Source organism: Sinocyclocheilus rhinocerous, unplaced genomic scaffold, assembly GCF_001515625.1.
Source record: "Sinocyclocheilus rhinocerous isolate Xijiao unplaced genomic scaffold, SAMN03320098_v1.1 scaffold44, whole genome shotgun sequence".
Taxonomy (NCBI): domain Eukaryota; kingdom Metazoa; phylum Chordata; class Actinopteri; order Cypriniformes; family Cyprinidae; genus Sinocyclocheilus; species Sinocyclocheilus rhinocerous.
Window position 1 is genome coordinate 1573412 of NW_015631022.1, and position 17504 is coordinate 1590915.

Sequence of the window (17504 nt, forward strand, 5' to 3'; positions counted from 1 at the left end):
CAGCCAGTGCTCCACACAGAGATCTGATCTGATCATCATCAGTCTGTCTGGAATGACATGAAGAAACAGAACAAACTGAGACAGACTCAATCCAGAAGAACTGTGGAGAACAACGTCTCCAAGACGCTTCAAGAAACCTACCTGCAAAGCTTCCTGAAAAAATATGCGCAAGTGCACCGAGGGCAAAAGCTGTTTTAAACGCAAATGATATTCACACTAAATGTTGATTTCATTTAGTTAATTTATAAAGAAAATATATTTATGACATATGACATAACGTCTTGGAGATGCTGCCACAGTTCTTCTGGATTGAGTCTGTCTGAGTTTGTTCTGTTTCTTCATGTCATTCCAGACAGACTGATGATGATCAGATCAGATCTCTGTGTGGAGCACTGGCTGCTGTCAGACAAAAATCTCACTGGATTATTACAGTTAATGGCTAAATGAATGTTTGGAAATATAAACTGATATTTCCTACTGACACACTACAGCAAAAGATAGAATAACTGACTTAAAACTATTTTTTAGCTGGTGAAAATACTAGTGTTGTAATAATTTTGGCCACCACTGTATATTGTGATTATATCTAGAATTGGGTACTACAGAAATTAAATATTCACCTGGTTATCTCTAAACCTCAATATTTTAGCTTCTTCTGTAAAAAGTACCTGATGGGTGAAGCTGGAGGCCAGCTGCTCCATATCCGCCGCCAGGTCTCTCTGCAGGCAGCTGAAGGCCTCTAGCGTGGCCCACAGGAGCTGCAGGGCTTTGCTGTTGAACTGCGGCAGCTCGGTCAGCAGGAGAGTGTTGATGGTCTTGTAGGTGTTCGCTATGGCTTGCTCCTCAAAGCTCAGGTTACTCTTCTCCTCGATTAGCTCCTAGGCCAGAAGCTTGTCCTGACGTTTGTGGATGAGGTTACGTGGTCCTGCCATCAGTTCCCGCAGTGAGCTCAAGGGCTTAAAGACTAAAGTCTTCAAACGGTCCTCCTATAAGTGGCAGCAAAGGAGATGTACAAAGTAAGTACAGAAGGCAAGATACCAGAGATGTTTAATCAATTACTGACAATTGATCCGCGATATAATAAAAACTAGTTACTTTAAATTAGGGCTGTGCAATTAATCGCATGCGATTGTCATGCGCTTCTCGTCAGTAAAGCCGGTTCCGTGATTAGTAGTAAATCTCCATCACCTGCTTTTAGATGGAGCGGTATCGGCAATATCGCGTTCATTATCGCAGATCGAATCGCCTGCGATTAAGAACACGATTTTGCGTAGCTTGTCAGTGAACTACGGCTCTGTGTAGTAAATGCCGCTCCATCTGAAAGCAGGTGATGGAGATTTACTACTAATCAAAGAACCAGCTTTACTGACGAGATGCGCATGACAATCGCATGCGATTAATTGCACAGCCCTACTTTAAATAAATCACTGCTGCCTTCTCATATAAAAAGCATACCACTAAAATGGGTGCTGTGTACTACCATAATTTCAATGGCTGGTAAACAGTTAAAAGATCTTGGAAAAATTAGTACTCTTACATGATACATGGTATTTTGCAGCAGTATTTGTTCCAGAAGGATTAGACACTGATATATGGAGAAACACTAAAGTGGCAAATAGAAGGACCACAGTGAAGAAATACTGTCTCATGACCAAAGCTGTGACAAATGTTGGTGTTCCAGATTTTAGTCAGAGATGCCATATTTAATTTGACAGATTTACAGAGTGCTGCAGGAATGAGTACTACAGCCTTGAAATGAGTTAGCAGTTTTGCACTTCCAGTTCCATGGCCCCTAAGTCAAAGGGTTTTGTGGTTAAATGTCTGAAATAAGGTCTGTAACACAGGCTCAAAATAATTTCACACCGTATTCTACAAGAAAATAAATCAATATGACCCAACGATTTTTTTTGGCGTTTTGTTTCTTGAAAAGGTGGCTGTTAACAAGTGGCTTAATGGGGCTAGAGGGAAAGAGGTTGTTGGGGACATCAAACGTCATCACAGCAAACAAGTAAACTCATCTACACACTAGTCTGTTTTTACAGCCTCACGGTGTTTAAAATCACACAAAACATGTACATATCACAAATGTTTGTTGGTCACAGAGCTTATTTTCTGCAATAATCCTTTTTGTCGAGGGAACCAGGTTTCATTCTAATTTACAGGCTGGCCTACAAAATTACATTACACAAAAAAAAATAAAAAATGAATTCACATTTCGCCAGGAGTTTGATTGACAGGTGATCTGACCAATCATAACACCGAATCTGACAATTTGTCCAACAAACAAACCAGTCAGGAGAGTAAATTAACATCGGTGGACTTGAACTTGAAAAATGGTGTATTGACGCCCTTCCGTGTTAAAACAAGGTACCTTCTGATGTTCATTCATTTCATGGCATAACTAGTAAATAGGAAGAGATGATGGGTTCATGTGCCACTTGAACTGAGGTGCAACATTAATCGGTCACGAAACATTAAAGACCCAAAACGGTATTTGTTTAAATTTCTTTAAACAAATTGAAAGCTGAGACTTTGTTTCATACCAAAAGTAACCTGCTCTGTCTTGTCTATCAGCACGTTGTCAGTTTCCTCTTTGCTCCGCAATGTATTTTTTACTGCGTGAGAACATGTGTGGCATGAGAGCGCCTTAGCTTGTTGAACGTAGCAACAGTAACTAAGGGGGGCGGGCCTTTGCAAAGGGTCGACTGATATTCTGTCACTCACAGCCTTGTTTCATTCACACCATATTAAATAACTAAAGTCTTATACTCATTTTGTTGGAAAAGCTGTGAAGCCTAGAGCTGGGTTATGGTCAGGATTTTAAATTATTCCCAAGAAATCTTAAAGGTGCAGTAAGAGATTTATGAGAAATGTTGTTGATATTTTAAATTAACAAATCAAACACGCCCTACCCAAATGGATCACACCCCATCTTGATAGCTCCGCCCCCTAATTCACAAACATGATATGCAACACAGGCACCTCCCCCATCACGAGTGGACACGCCCCTTATTGGTGATTGACTAAAAGTGTGTTTCTGTGCTTGGTTCAATCAACTTTCAACAGCGTTTCTCAGAAATTGCTCACAGCACCTTTAATCGGCTAAAAGAACTGCAACCTTATCACTAACAATAGTGAAGGTCTTATTGACGCCCTTCCGTGTTAAAACAAACAAGGTACTGATGTTCATTCATTTCATGGCATAACTAGTAAATAGGAAGAGATGATGGGTTCATGTGCCACTTGAACTGAGGTGCAACATTAATCGGTCACGAAACATTAAAGACCCAAAACGGTATTTGTTTAAATTTCTTTAAAAAAAATTGAAAGCTGAGATTTTGTTTCATACCAAAAGTAACCTGTTCTGTCTTGTCTATCAGCACGTTGTCAGTTTCCGCTTTGCTCCGCAATGTATTTTTTACTGCGTGAGAACATGTGTGGCATGAGAGCGCCTTAGCTTGTTGAACGTAGCAACAGTAACTAAGGGGGGCGGGCCTTTGCAAAGGGTCGACTGATATTCTGTCACTCACAGCCTTGTTTCATTCACACCATATTAAATAACTAAAGTCTTATACTCATTTTGTTGGAAAAGCTGTGAAGCCTAGAGCTGGGTTATGGTCAGGATTTTAAATTATTCCCAAGAAATCTTAAAGGTGCAGTAAGAGATTTATGAGAAATGTTGTTGATATTTTAAATTAACAAATCAAACACGCCCTACCCAAATGGATCACACCCCATCTTGATAGCTCCGCCCCCTAATTCACAAACATGATATGCAACACAGGCACCTCCCCCATCACGAGTGGACACGCCCCTTATTGGTGATTGACTAAAAGTGTGTTTCTGTGCTTGGTTCAATCAACTTTCAACAGCGTTTCTCAGAAATTGCTCACAGCACCTTTAATCGGCTAAAAGAACTGCAACCTTATCACTAACAATAGTGAAGGTCTTACATATGAGGGGTAGATCCACTGTCTGAGTGCCACTGTGATTTCTTTAGAGAACAAGGCGGTTTTCTCTCCTTCCAGATCAAGATCTGCTTCCTCTGGTCTGCAGCTGAGGAACCTCTGTACACAGAAACATCGCTCAGACGGTTACAAACACTTCAAGTGCACAGCCATCCTCTGAACCTCAATCTTCAGTAACCCCATCCATCTGCCCTGGGATCAACCCTCCTACAGATTTTCCTTTCATTAAGCTGGAAAAGCTGTGAAGCCTAGAGCTGGGTTATGGTCAGGATTTTAAATTATTCCCAAGAAATCTTAAAGGTGCAGTAAGAGATTTATGAGAAATGTTGTTGATATTTTAAATTAACAAATCAAACACGCCCTACCCAAACGGATCACACCCCATCTTGATAGCTCCGCCCCCTAATTCACAAACATGATATGCAACACAGGCACCTCCTCCATCACGAGTGGACACGCCCCTTATTGGTGATTGACTAAAAGTGTGTTTCTGTGCTTGGTTCAATCAACTTTCAACAGCGTTTCTCAGAAATTGCTCACAGCACCTTTAATCGGCCAAAAGAACTGCAACCTTATCACTAACAATAGTGAAGGTCTTACATATGAGGGGTAGATCCACTGTCTGAGTGCCACTGTGATTTCTTTAGAGAACAAGGTGGTTTTCTCTCCTTCCAGATCAAGATCTGCTTCCTCTGGTCTGCAGCTGAGGAACCTCTGTACACAGAAACATAGCTCAGACGGTTACAAACACTTCAAGTGCACAGCCATCCTCTGAACCTCAATCTTCAGTAACCCCATCCATCTGCCCTGGGATCAACCCTCCTACAGATTTTCCTTTCATTCAGCAGCTGGAATAACAATGGAAAATGTTTAAGAGGTTGATCCATGGGCGTACTGGCTTCACACTGGGGGAACACCAAAACAAATGAGAGGATCAGCTCTTTTCGAGTTTTTAACTACACTCATTAAGAGTAAGAATGTTAAATCCAAACCTGCAGATGGTGGAGATAGGCCTCCAGGTTATCATGAAGCTCTGAGACGCCCCTCTCCAGGACAAAGAAGAAGCCAGCAAGGGCATCGAATTCGTCATCTTTCAACTACAATATAAAAGTATAAATTAAGAAATTATCGTAAAAACATCTCATGTGGCAATAGGCTTTATGGAAACAATGTGGTTCTTTCAACATGCCAAACATTTCTGTTCCTTTGTTTACACTAAGCATTGTTCTTAGGCAGTTACCTTTGGAACCATTCCTGTCTCATGCTTTATGTACTGGCTGAACCGGGCCGTCTTCTTGGCAATGCTGTGGCCACTCAGCCGACTGATCTTGTCCTTGATGGTCAGGTTCTCTGTCTTCCTGTATTTGTCAGCTGTGACAGTCAGAGAATGATAACAATGACGCAAATCAAAACCTCAAGCACTTTATTCATGTTTCTGTGCGGATGCGTAAAAGGCGGACGGAATGTTACTGTTTAACCCGGAATGTTATGGAATAAAAAAAATAGGTCAGTACATTTAAATCAAACGGCAATATGGACTAGTGTCTGAATATAAAACCGCAAAAACACTATTTAAATATGAATCCTGCGTGTTCTACGTGTTTCTGTGTGAATGAATGGCACAGTAGGTAGGTTTTACCTACTTAAGCGCACATGACACTCGCTATGTTTTCAGTGTCTGCCGTCTCACTAAATGAGGACATAAATACATGAACTTCATCTCCAGAACTGCTCTGAGTGTCACTTCACGAGCATTTGACCATTTTGTTTGAGAAAAACTACCATCATATCTTATACACGCACATACAAATCTCTTATTATTGTTTAAAACAATAATAATATGCATTTAAAAAAAAACGTTTTGATTATTAAAATTTACTTAAACCATTAAAATGGAATCCAGGAAAACTGAAAAGGAAAACACAGAATTTGGTAAAAATAAATAAATAAATAAATAAAATAAAACTGTATTTGAGAAAAAACTAAACATATTTCAAAAACAAAAATAATAATAAAAAAGGATTTTTGTTAAACTTTTAACAAATTGCTGTAACTTGTACAAGTTTCATGATTTCAATGAATCAGACATGCTTTTTGATTAATAAAATTGAATTTAACCATTAAAGGCACAATATGTAATTTTTGCCGCTAGAGGGCACATATTCAAAATAAACAAAGAATCAAAGGCGTAGTTTGATGACGCTGTGACTGAGTGTGCTTACATATTGTGCCTTTAAAACAGTCAAGAAAAATTAAAATGGAAAAAAATGGAATCCATAAAAATTTAACCGGAAAAAATGGAATTTGGAAAATAATCAAATGGAATTTGGGAAAAAATAAAACAGATTTCAAAGGGCCCTACTGATGTTACCAATGGACTGGCATACTTTGGTTCAGTAAACTTAGCTTTCTAAACTGTAAGCATGTTCTCACCGACTTCACGGAAGCGTTTGTATTCATTGATTCTGCAGTTGATCTGGACCGCAGTGTGAGCGGCGTGCTCCAGTATGGGGTACGCAGGGTGCCCGGGGTCTGTGTGTTTCTGGATGGTCTGGAGCAGCAGCGGGTAACGGGCGATTCTCTGAACCGGCATCACCAGGAAGAAGCTCAGAGTGGATGCATTCACATCAGGACTGAAGACAGACAAGATCAGGGGTCAAAAATGACAAGAATGTTGGGTAATACACTGGCGTATTTGTCTAGGAACTCATTCTGCTCTCATCAGTGTTCAATTTCTACACAAACTCAGTAGGTTGTTGTTTACGAACTTACGCAGATGACTTGATGATTCGGATCATTTCCAACCACAGCGCCTCTTTCTGTTTGTAGCTGTTCTCTAGAGCTGTTATGTTGTTGTAGTTGGCAAGATACTCTTTATAAGCCATCTCTATGTCTTGAGACAGACTCAGGAAAGAATCGCCTAAGAGAAAGAATAAGATAATTTCTAATATACAACAAGATCTTTTCCATACAACATACACTGCAGTTTGAGGTCAGTATTTTAAAAAAAATGCGTTAAAAATTAAATGCTTTAATCAGCAAGGACACATTAAATTGATCAAAAGTAACAGTAAAGATATTTACAATGTTACAATTTATTAAAAAAAAATTTTGTAAGATCATGTGACACTGAAGACTGGAGTAATGATGCTGGAAATTCAGCTTTGCATCATAGGAATAAGTTACATTTTAAAATATATTCAAATAGAAAACTGTTATTCTAAATTGTAATAATATTTCAAAATATTACTGTTTTACTGTATTTATCATCACTTAAATGCAGCCTTGGTGAACATAAGAGACTTCTTTTAAAAAACAAAATTTTTTTTTAACCAACCCCAAACGTTTAAACAGTAGTGGAAGTGTATGGTTATTTAGACTATCAAGCTCCAAAAAGGATGTAAAGAAATGTAAACATTCCATACATCAGACATCATCATTCTCATCTTGAAACTCAAGTTCTGGATTCTTGACTCATGATCTCAAGGGTAAAAAGTAGTTTAATCTGTGGGTGGGCATGACACACAGAGAGTGTGACTGTAAACTGAAAGTGAACTGGAAATTCCAGTCGGTCCGGCTGTACTCACAGAGTGCTTCCAGGTATTTTGGGTCGCTGTGATGTATCTGTGCCTGGTCGAGGAGGCTCAGGAGTCTGCTGGAAACATCCATCACTTCATCTATGTGCTGGAACATGTTCTCCAGGTTTGGAGGAGGAGGCTGCAAGAGACGCAATAATATATGATATTATCAAAGCTAAATCATTTAGTCTCCTTTATGAGGTATACACTCAGTAATAATAATAATAATAATAAAAAATCTATTTTATTTCACATTCCTCTCAGCTGGATTGAAAAAAATAATATTAAATTTTTTTTGTTTTATTATTATTCTTGTTATATGTTGTCATCATAATTTTTTATTTATATTTTGTCCCTTAAATATTACTTTTGTGTATACTTTTGTGTATGCATGTTTGCTTGGTTTTTGACGATGTCTGTTAATAGTTGTGGCCTGTAACTAATGTAAGAACAAAATTATTTGATGTTCATGTTTCTAAAATGAAAATAACAAACACTGAATTTGAATGAATGAATGCACACACACACACACACACACACACACACACTCACTCACACACTAGAGGCCATGTGTTAAATATAACTTTTCCAGAACTAACTGTTGTATTATCTGATTAGATTGTTAATGTTTGTAATAACATAAGAATGATATCAGAGTGCTTTGATGGTATTTCAGTGGTGGTGAAAGCAACATAAAACACAGAAGGTCGTTGGTCTTATGAATAACAGATGTGTCCGGATAAGTTAAATCAGGACTTTTACTGCAATTTAATGGACGTGATGTGTGAAACGGCTGCTAGGGAGCTTGTCTACCTGTAGTTTCTGCAGGTTGCTGTGGATGGTGACCGTACAGAGCTGCAGATGTTTCAGGAAGTTCCTCTCAGTCTGCACCAGCTCCTCTATTGCCATGAGCTGCCTCTGAGCGGCTCTCTCTCTGGCTGCTGCCTCCTCCGCTGCAGCCCGTGCCTTCCTCTCCTCTTCATCCTCTTCCTCCTCTGCAGGCTCATCCAAGGTATCATCCATTTCTTTAGCTCCCTCTTTCTCCTCTAAGATCTCCCCCTCTGCCGTCAATGTTACATTTACCTTCAGGGAATTCGCCATAGCAGGGATGTCTAACAAGAAAATTGAGGAGGTTTTTACATTTCTAATGAAATGTATTTAAAAGTGTGATGGTGATGCACAACATGTATTTAACCCTTCAAATATGCAATTATGAGTCATATACTTGGACAATATTCTGTAGCTTGATTCATATTATTTGTATACTATTATAGCATTAATATTGTGAATTTTTAATATTTTCATTTTTTAAATATTTATTTTAATTTTACATTTGAATAATTCTGATATGTGATTTTGTCATTTTATTCGTTTTTTATTCAGCTTTAATTAATTAATTTATTTCAGTTTTAGTAATTTTAGTAAGGCAAGGCAAAGCAAGTTTATTTATATAGCACATTTCATACACAATGGTAATTCAAAGTGCTTTACATAAAATAAAATAAAATAATAATAAAAAAAATAATCACAACAATAAAACAAGGAATTTAAAAACGTAGAAAATGATTTAAAAATTGATTTAAGAGGTTTAAAATGAATTTAAAACAGTTAAGAATAGAAAATTATTATACATAAAATATAGTGCAATCAGTTCGGACATTGCACAGTGCTCATTCAGTAAATGCACAGCTAAACAGATGAGTTTTGAGTCTGCATTTAAATGTGACTAATGTTTTAGCACATCTAATCTCTTCTGGAAGCTGATTCCAACTGCGAGCGGCATAATAACTAAAAGCGGACTCCCCTTGTTTTGTGTGAACCCTTGGTATTTCTAACTGACTCGATCCTAATGATCTGAGTGGTCTGTTAGGTTTATATTCAGTGAACATATCTGCTTTGTATTTAGGTCCTAGCCCATTGAGTGATTTATAAACGAGTAAAAGTACAAGTCAGACTTCTGTCAGAAGAAGAAAAAGTCAGAATTCTGGCAGCAGCGTTCTGGATGAGCTGCAGCTGTCTAATGGTCTTCTTGTGAAGGCCAGTGAGGAGACCATTACAATAGTCCACCCTGCTGGTGATAAAGGCATGAACAAGTTTCTCCAAATCTTGACTGGAAACAAAACATCTAATTCTTGCAATGTTTTTGAGATGATAGTATGCCGATTTAGTTACTGCTTTGACATGACTACTGAAACTAAGGTCTGTCTCCAGAATCACACCAAGATTCCTGACTTGATTTTTAGTTGTTAGACCCCTAGAGTCAAGGTATGCATTCACCTTGAGAACTTCATCTTTGTTTCCAAATGCAATGACTTCAGTTTTTTCCTTGTTTAACTGAAGAAAGTTCTCGCACATCCAACTGTTAATTTCATCAATGCATTGGCAGAGGGAGTCAATGGGGCTGTAGTCATTTGGAGATAAGGCTAGGTAAATCTGGGTATCATCTGCATAGCTGTGATAGGCGATTTGGTTCTTTCTCATTATTTGACTTAGTGGGAGCATATACAGGCTAAACAAGAGCGGTGCAAGAATTGAGCCTTGTGGGACTCCGCATGTCATGGACGTCCACTTAGACTTATGCTCTCCTATACTCACATAATAACCTCTCCCTTCTAAGTATGACCTGAACCATTTGATTACCATCCCAGAAAGCCCAACCCAGTTTTCCAGTCTCTCTAGAAGTATGTTATGATCAACCGTGTCAAACGCAGCACTGAGATCTAGTAGTACCAGCACTGATATTTTGCCAGATTCAGAATTTAAGCGAATATCATTTATTATCTTAATGAGCGCTGTCTCTGTGCTGTGATGCGGTCGAAAACCAGATTGAAAATTGTCCAGGTATCCATTTGAGTTTAAGTATTTGTTTGGGGGGTTTGTCAGTCTCTCAACAGTAGCAAAAAGATTGTGAGGGTTGTTTAAGTTACTGTTTATAACATTTGAGAAGAATGACTGTCTAGCTTTGCCTAGTTCCACATTGAAAGCACGAAGGCTGTCTTATGAGTCATATACTTGCACTTCAACTAGTACTTCAACTCAAACTTTAAAATGATACATTTTGAATTTAAAACTAACAGAAAATATATATATATAGAGAGAGAGAGCTTTATGTCAATTATTGAACACTTTTAAACAAATTAAAAATGAAAATAGTTTAAATAATTTAAATAGTTTTCATCAACAATAACAATACTAGCTCAATTAGGCAAAACCCCACAAAATAATAACTTCACATGTAACCATATTTAGAGCTTTCCCACTGAAAGCCACTGAGAATGTGAAAAATATGAACTCAAACAGCCAGGACTCAGTGAAAATCAATGACTTCTGATTGCTTTGTATGTCCAATTAGCTGTCAGTGTGAATGCCCCTTATGAACTCACCTTTTAAGCTCACTCATCACAAAGAAGTTCAAACTGATCATCAATCAAGCCTATTGCACACATAAACCATGCAGACTCTGCCATCACCCATTATAAGGACCACCCATAAAGGGCTGAGTGCTCTATTGTCACCTATCCAGAGGGGGTGAAACACCATGTGTCCAAAGACTTAAAAAGAAACATGCTACCAAAGACAGCTTTAGATTGCAATTCAGTTCATTATGATAAAATCATTAAAACTTGCAATACAAGTACAATACAAGTGAGGTCAAAGTCTGGTTAAGCAAACTTTATGATATTTGTGCAGCCATTGATAATTACAGGTCTATATATTATAAACACCTTTGTTACAATTTCAGCTACACCTACATGCACGCAAAACTGCAAGCACATCTACACATAAACAAACACTCTTAAGCACAATTTTTACCACATCCGTAGACATTAATAAGGAAACAACATACTTGTAGCAAGTGCTCAAGGCCAGCATGCTCAAAGCGAAAACCACAAACTCAGCATGTAGCACAGAGCATACGCTCATGCGCCGAGATCTCTCACAGTGCTGCACTGCAGTATGACAAACCCCTACTTAAGAAGGAGTAAAGAAATGACAGGTTTACTGCAAGAACAATCCCAAGAAAACAACCAAATGCATCATTACCTTTACAGAATGGGAAAGCCTAACCCTGGGTGTCTCTTGCGCTGGCAAACTGAGGTGTGTGGCTTGGGAAAGCCTGGCCCAGACTCTCAGACTGGTGTAAGTTTGTCCACTGAGTCACACTGCAGGGCCTCATGTGGCACGGGTGTGTGGGAAGGGGGATGGGAGGGTCAGCTGGGAGGAGGTGGGATTTTAGCAGTGGGGATCCGGATAGGACCACTGCAGACACACACGCTTTGATGAATACACAGATTGACTGCAGTAGCCATTGGGAAGGAAGTGACGCCTGTGCAGGATGAAGCTGATTGGACGGCAGGAGTTCAAGAGCTGGTGCACAACACACACACACACACACACACACACACACACTCAATGGCAGTAAACAAATGCCCCATGTGGCCAGGAAATTCTCACCAACTTGATGGTCAGAGTCGTTAAAAGCACAAAAGCCATTAAACCAACCATTTCAGATACATCCTAACAACACTCTTAAAAATAAAGGTTCTTTATTGGCATCAATGGTTCCACAAAGAACCTTTACCATCCATGGAAGCTTTTCATTCCACAAAAGGTTCTTTACAGTGGAAAAAAGGTTCTTTAGATTATAAAAATGTTCTTCACACTAAGAAAAAAAAGGTTCTTTTAAGAACTGTTCACTGAAAGGTTCTTGGGGGAACCAAAACTGGTTCTTCTATGGCATCGCTGTGAAAACCCCCTTTTGGAACCTTTATTTTTAAGAGTGAACTCCATGGTGTAAATGGACATGATTATAGATTATAGGTGAAAATCGATATAAAGTGAGACCATAAACTTTGAAGCTTACAGTCTATAAGTTTGAGACCAGTGCTGGTTAGTAACTGATTACATGTAATTTGGACTACATAATCCGATTCCAAAAATTAAGTACTTGTGATCAGATTATATTTTAAAATACTCGTAATCAGACTACAGTTACTTTTTTATCGATTACGATTACGTTATTCACACAATCCTTTGTCTTTGGAAGGCTTTTGTATTTCGAACACATTAAAACGCACAAATTCATTCATATAATCAAGTAGTCTGATTAGATTACATAAAATGTGTAATGTAATGGATAATGTTACTAATTAAAATTTTTGTCATGAATCAATAACAATCAATAACAGTAACAGACTACAAATTGTAAGTAATCTACCCATCACTGTTTGAGACCACACTGAAAACATTTGGACAAACAAAAATAGACAAAAAAAAAATAGTTGGAACATAACATGAATAAACAAAAATATTAATATTTGCATGCATGCAAGTATATCAAAAGTGGGTTAAACCAAATAATGAAAGGTCTACTGTCAATAAGAGCAGCAAAGTATGAAGCATTTATAACGTTTAGCTACAATCACAACACTTGATAGTATCTTGTACCTCAAAAACCTGTTTAAATCACTATTACATCACATATCCTGATAAGAGCTGCATAGGTTTCTGGATGGCTACATGCATGGAAATCAATCATAAAGAATTTAATGATTCTGATTCAGAATTCTCATCGTGACATGAGAGGAACAAAATTTGGTTAAAGTTTTTAAGAACATTCCTCAGTGAAATGTTGGCAAATGTTTAGATTAGTTACCAGTTAACAAAGCAGGGATAATTGAATTCTTAAAAATACGTTTACACAATTACAGTCTAATAATTTGTCCTATAACTGGAACTGTATATGCAATAACATTGTGGTAAATAGACAGGGTGAATTTCCATTTCATGCCCACTTTAAACTAGTTTTCAGAAGATGTATAGCACATTACACTGTTAGATGCTGCTGTCACTCCTTGAGGTTTCATGTCAACTGCACAAATCCCCTCAGACTGCAGCTGTATAATGTGGAGGCTTTTTTCAGTTTATTTATTAATGTAACACACCAAGAAAATGAAACACAACACTACACACTATGAGTATGGTTTCAACATATCTTAAGCGATAACACAAAACGTATAAGAAAAACTTCATGAATCTATATTAGCCAGTTTTCATATGAGAAGCAAACACTTCAATTCACGGAATGAACTGAATATGAAAAATAATCCTCTACGTCAATCCATTTGCATTTATAACATGATACATAATTAGCCCTATAATAAAAATATATTAAGAAACCCCTTAATGACATTTGAGCAGTTATATTTACTTGACATTACACTCTAAAAAATGCTGGGTTAAATACAACTCAGTGCTGGGTAAAATAGGGACAAACCCAGCAATTGGGTAGTTTTGACCCAGCGGTTTGGTTACTACCCTGAAGGTTGGGTTAAACATTTAACCCACCCGCTGGGTCAAAACAGCCCAATTGCTGGGTTTGTCCCTATTTTACCCAGCACTGGGTTGAATTTAACCCAGCATTTTTTAGAGTGTAATATGAAAACAACACTGTTTAAAGAAAGAAAGAAAGAAAGTATTGTTTTTCTCGCCCTCATGTGGTTTCAAAACCTCAACTTTCTTTATAGCAACACAAATGAAGAGACATCAGAGAGGATGCTAGAGACGGACAGCCTTTCGTTTTTAATACATCTTTCTCCAGACAATAAAAGTAAATTATGACTGATACTGTCATTCGGTCTTAACTCCTTCATTTGTATTCCACGTAAAAAAGAAAGTCAAACGGGTTTGACTGAAAACGAGGGTGAGTAAATAATGACAGGACTTTTTGTTCACTCATTTTGAGTGAATGTTTATAGCTGACACTATGTACCAGCTACACGCTTGCATCTCACCTGCGTTCTTACCTGAACGTGTTTACAGCGTTGTTTCCTTGGACGCAGAACGGTGAAACACCGCAACCACAAACATTCCAACGCTCTGTGAAGTTAAACAACTGAATTCGAAAGCGACACTGACAGACGTTGCTTTCAAATCCTTCAGTATCACATGTTCTTACAGTCCTGGCGCGCGGAACAGGTTCACGCACAGGCCGCGTCACGCATTCCGATCATACCGCGCGCAGGCAGGAGAGGTGCGCTTAGTCATGCGAAGTATGACATAATGGTTTTTGTTATTCGCATATTAACCCGAATGCATGCGGCAGAGTGGCATCTGAGAGATGTGGCGTTGATTTCCTAGACAGATTATTAGCGATATCTATTAAGCGCACGCACTGCAGGAGGGGAATAATGCAGACTCAGAGGACAAATCGTTGCTAAGGTAAAAGAGCGCGCTTCACTCCGGTTATTTGGGAAACAGAGACATCGCATGGTCGCCTGGGGTACAGCTGAGTGTTTATGAAATCTATGTACAGTAGGCCACATCTCAAATTAGGCTTAGACCACGGATGCGGGAAGTAGGGGTGCTGAGGGGGCTGCAGCACCCCCTGTTTTCACATGGTTGCAAATGCAACGTGCCAGTCAAATGTTGGGGCACACGTTATTGAATTTATGTTGCTCACGGTCTTATATGCCTAATATTGTAAATCTGGATTTTAAAAAGTTTTTTTCCCCCCTATACAGTTAGATTTATAGACAAATACAGATTACTCAAGTGCTGTTCTTACCACAAGCCACCCTAACAGGAAATATGGACATTTTTTAATTTTCTGTATTTTAATGACATTATGTCATATACAACTAAGACCCTTGTTTAATTTTAGCCTTTCTAATTCTTAGGGAGAAAAAAAACATAACAATGATTTACCAACAAACAGATTTAAATCAGAACAGCAAATAAAATTGAAGACATACAACTATTGTACAAATACATGAAGACTAGCAATTAAAAAAAAAAAAATCATAACACGTTGTGACATTGTGTGTTAGTAATTTTTTAGTAGGTCACAATATTTATCATTTTTTAAACATGCAAATGAAAGGCTTGAGTGGATAAATTACATCCATTAACATGAACAAACATCAAATTATAAACCACAAACCAAACCGTTTTTTCTTTCCTCAATATTCATCCATTCATTCATTCATTCTATGTCTTATACTTCTATAATTAGTTAAATGTATGGTGTTTTTACTGACTCCCCAATACTGTCTTGTAGGCTTACAGACATGCTTTATTAAATGAAAGCACAAAAGCAATAAAGAAAGAAAGAAAGAAATATATTGTACATTGTAAAAAAATATATTGTATATATATGAAGAGTTCATTTGCAAAAACAGATAACTCAGTTTTTAACAATTCTCAAACACTAAACAAGAGTAAGGTGTAATTGCATTTCTAAATGAACATAATGTTTTCATCCTGACAGAAAAACAGTAATCAAAAAGCTTATGGTATGTAATCATAATAATGAATATGTTCTAGGCCCAAACAACAGGCCTGTGAGAAATTACTGTTTATTTTCAGTAATGATATCACTACTTTCCACCTACATACTGTATATATATTTAGTGGAAACATCTGTCTTTGGACAAAGTTGAGCAGAAATCCCTTCAGAGTGGATATTTTCTTTCATTTAGAATCATTCATTCAAAATGAGTGCAGCTGAATCACTCACTAGGAGACCAGAAAAGGCTAATTTAGTCCCTTGTCTCCTGATCCCCATCATTTGTAGTGTGATAGTCAACAGCATGAGTCCCCTTTGTCATTTATGTTAAGTGCTGACCATATTGTCCTTTGAGGACTGGGAAATTAGTTTCTCGGCAGGGGGTCAATTTAGGTAAGAAGTCTAACTCTCACAGCCAATGAATGACAATAAACATTCTGTGTTCCTGTATTGGCCAGGAGGGGGCAGTATGAGCAAGGAAAAGCGTTTGGAAATGACAACAAGCCTACTAAACTTGACTGAACTAGAGGCGTGATTTATTTGATCAGTTATATGTTTTTGTTTATGAAAATGTTTCAGGAATATGATTGTCCTTTGCTTTTCATATGCTCCATTGATTTTCATACTCTGCAGCAGCCAATAGACTGGAACGTACTACTTTCGAATATTTCTCTTTCTGTTTGAGGATACGCCAGGTCCAGTGAGTCAAGAAAAAGACTCAGCTACCTTTGAAGTTCAACTTAGAAAAACGAGAGAACCTGGAGTAATGCGCTTCAGGGCTTGTTCCAGCTCTCCCACATGTTTTGCCTTGTAAAACACATTTTCACTATAGCCTACCACATATTGTATAAACACACAGACACACTCATACATATGAATTTGCGGTACCTAAAGTCCCCCCAAACACCCAACACAAACACCAGAGAGACCATCATATTGAGCGGGTCTCAGGGGCATGAAATGCAATGGGATTGACGTATACCAACCTAAGAGTCATTTTCTCTGATAATATTTCAGCCAAGGGCGTAGGTTTGATTTTGGCATTGGTGGGGACATAACGGCAGACATCCCCATAGCATCCCTACTAAATTTTACGCCCATGAAAATCATAACAAGCGATGTCTGAGTCTGACTTCGGAAACTATAGTTCTCTCCTTAAATATGAAGAGGTCAAGCAACAGATGAATGAGTTCATCCAAATTTCACAAAAAGCTTATGGATGTAATTAATATAAGTCAGACTCTGAAGTGAGTTGTTGTTTTTGTCACTATTTTAAGGAAGATGTCATTCAGAGAAATTGGTCTGTTTTTTTATGTGCATCTAATCTAATTTTGTAAGTGGCTTTTCTTTCTGTTTTAAAGATGTTTTCTTTGGATTGTTTGACTACTCGTAAGAGAATATAGGAAATATAACTTGATTAATATGTGTTTCCTGCTAGATGAATTTTACATACATAAACACAAAGTTGATCTAGTCAAATACATGGAAACTATTCAAGGTTCTGTTAATCCTGCAATGCAAATATTCATCCTATGTGTCCTCTTAAGGTGAAAAAAACATGGTTACTAATAGTTAAACCATATAGCCTAACCACAAATAACAATAGTTTTGCTACACTAACAATACCATATTTGTAGTAAAACTGTGGTTATTAAAAAAATGAGCTATTAT

The 17504-nt window shown here is 37.7% G+C and overlaps 1 pseudogene; it reads right to left on the reverse strand.

Moving 5' to 3' along the window:
- The window catches only part of LOC107741094 (rho guanine nucleotide exchange factor 37-like), a 20724-nt pseudogene extending 5971 nt beyond the window's left edge, over positions 1–14753 (reverse strand).
- Between the last annotated feature and the right edge of the window lie 2751 nt (positions 14754–17504).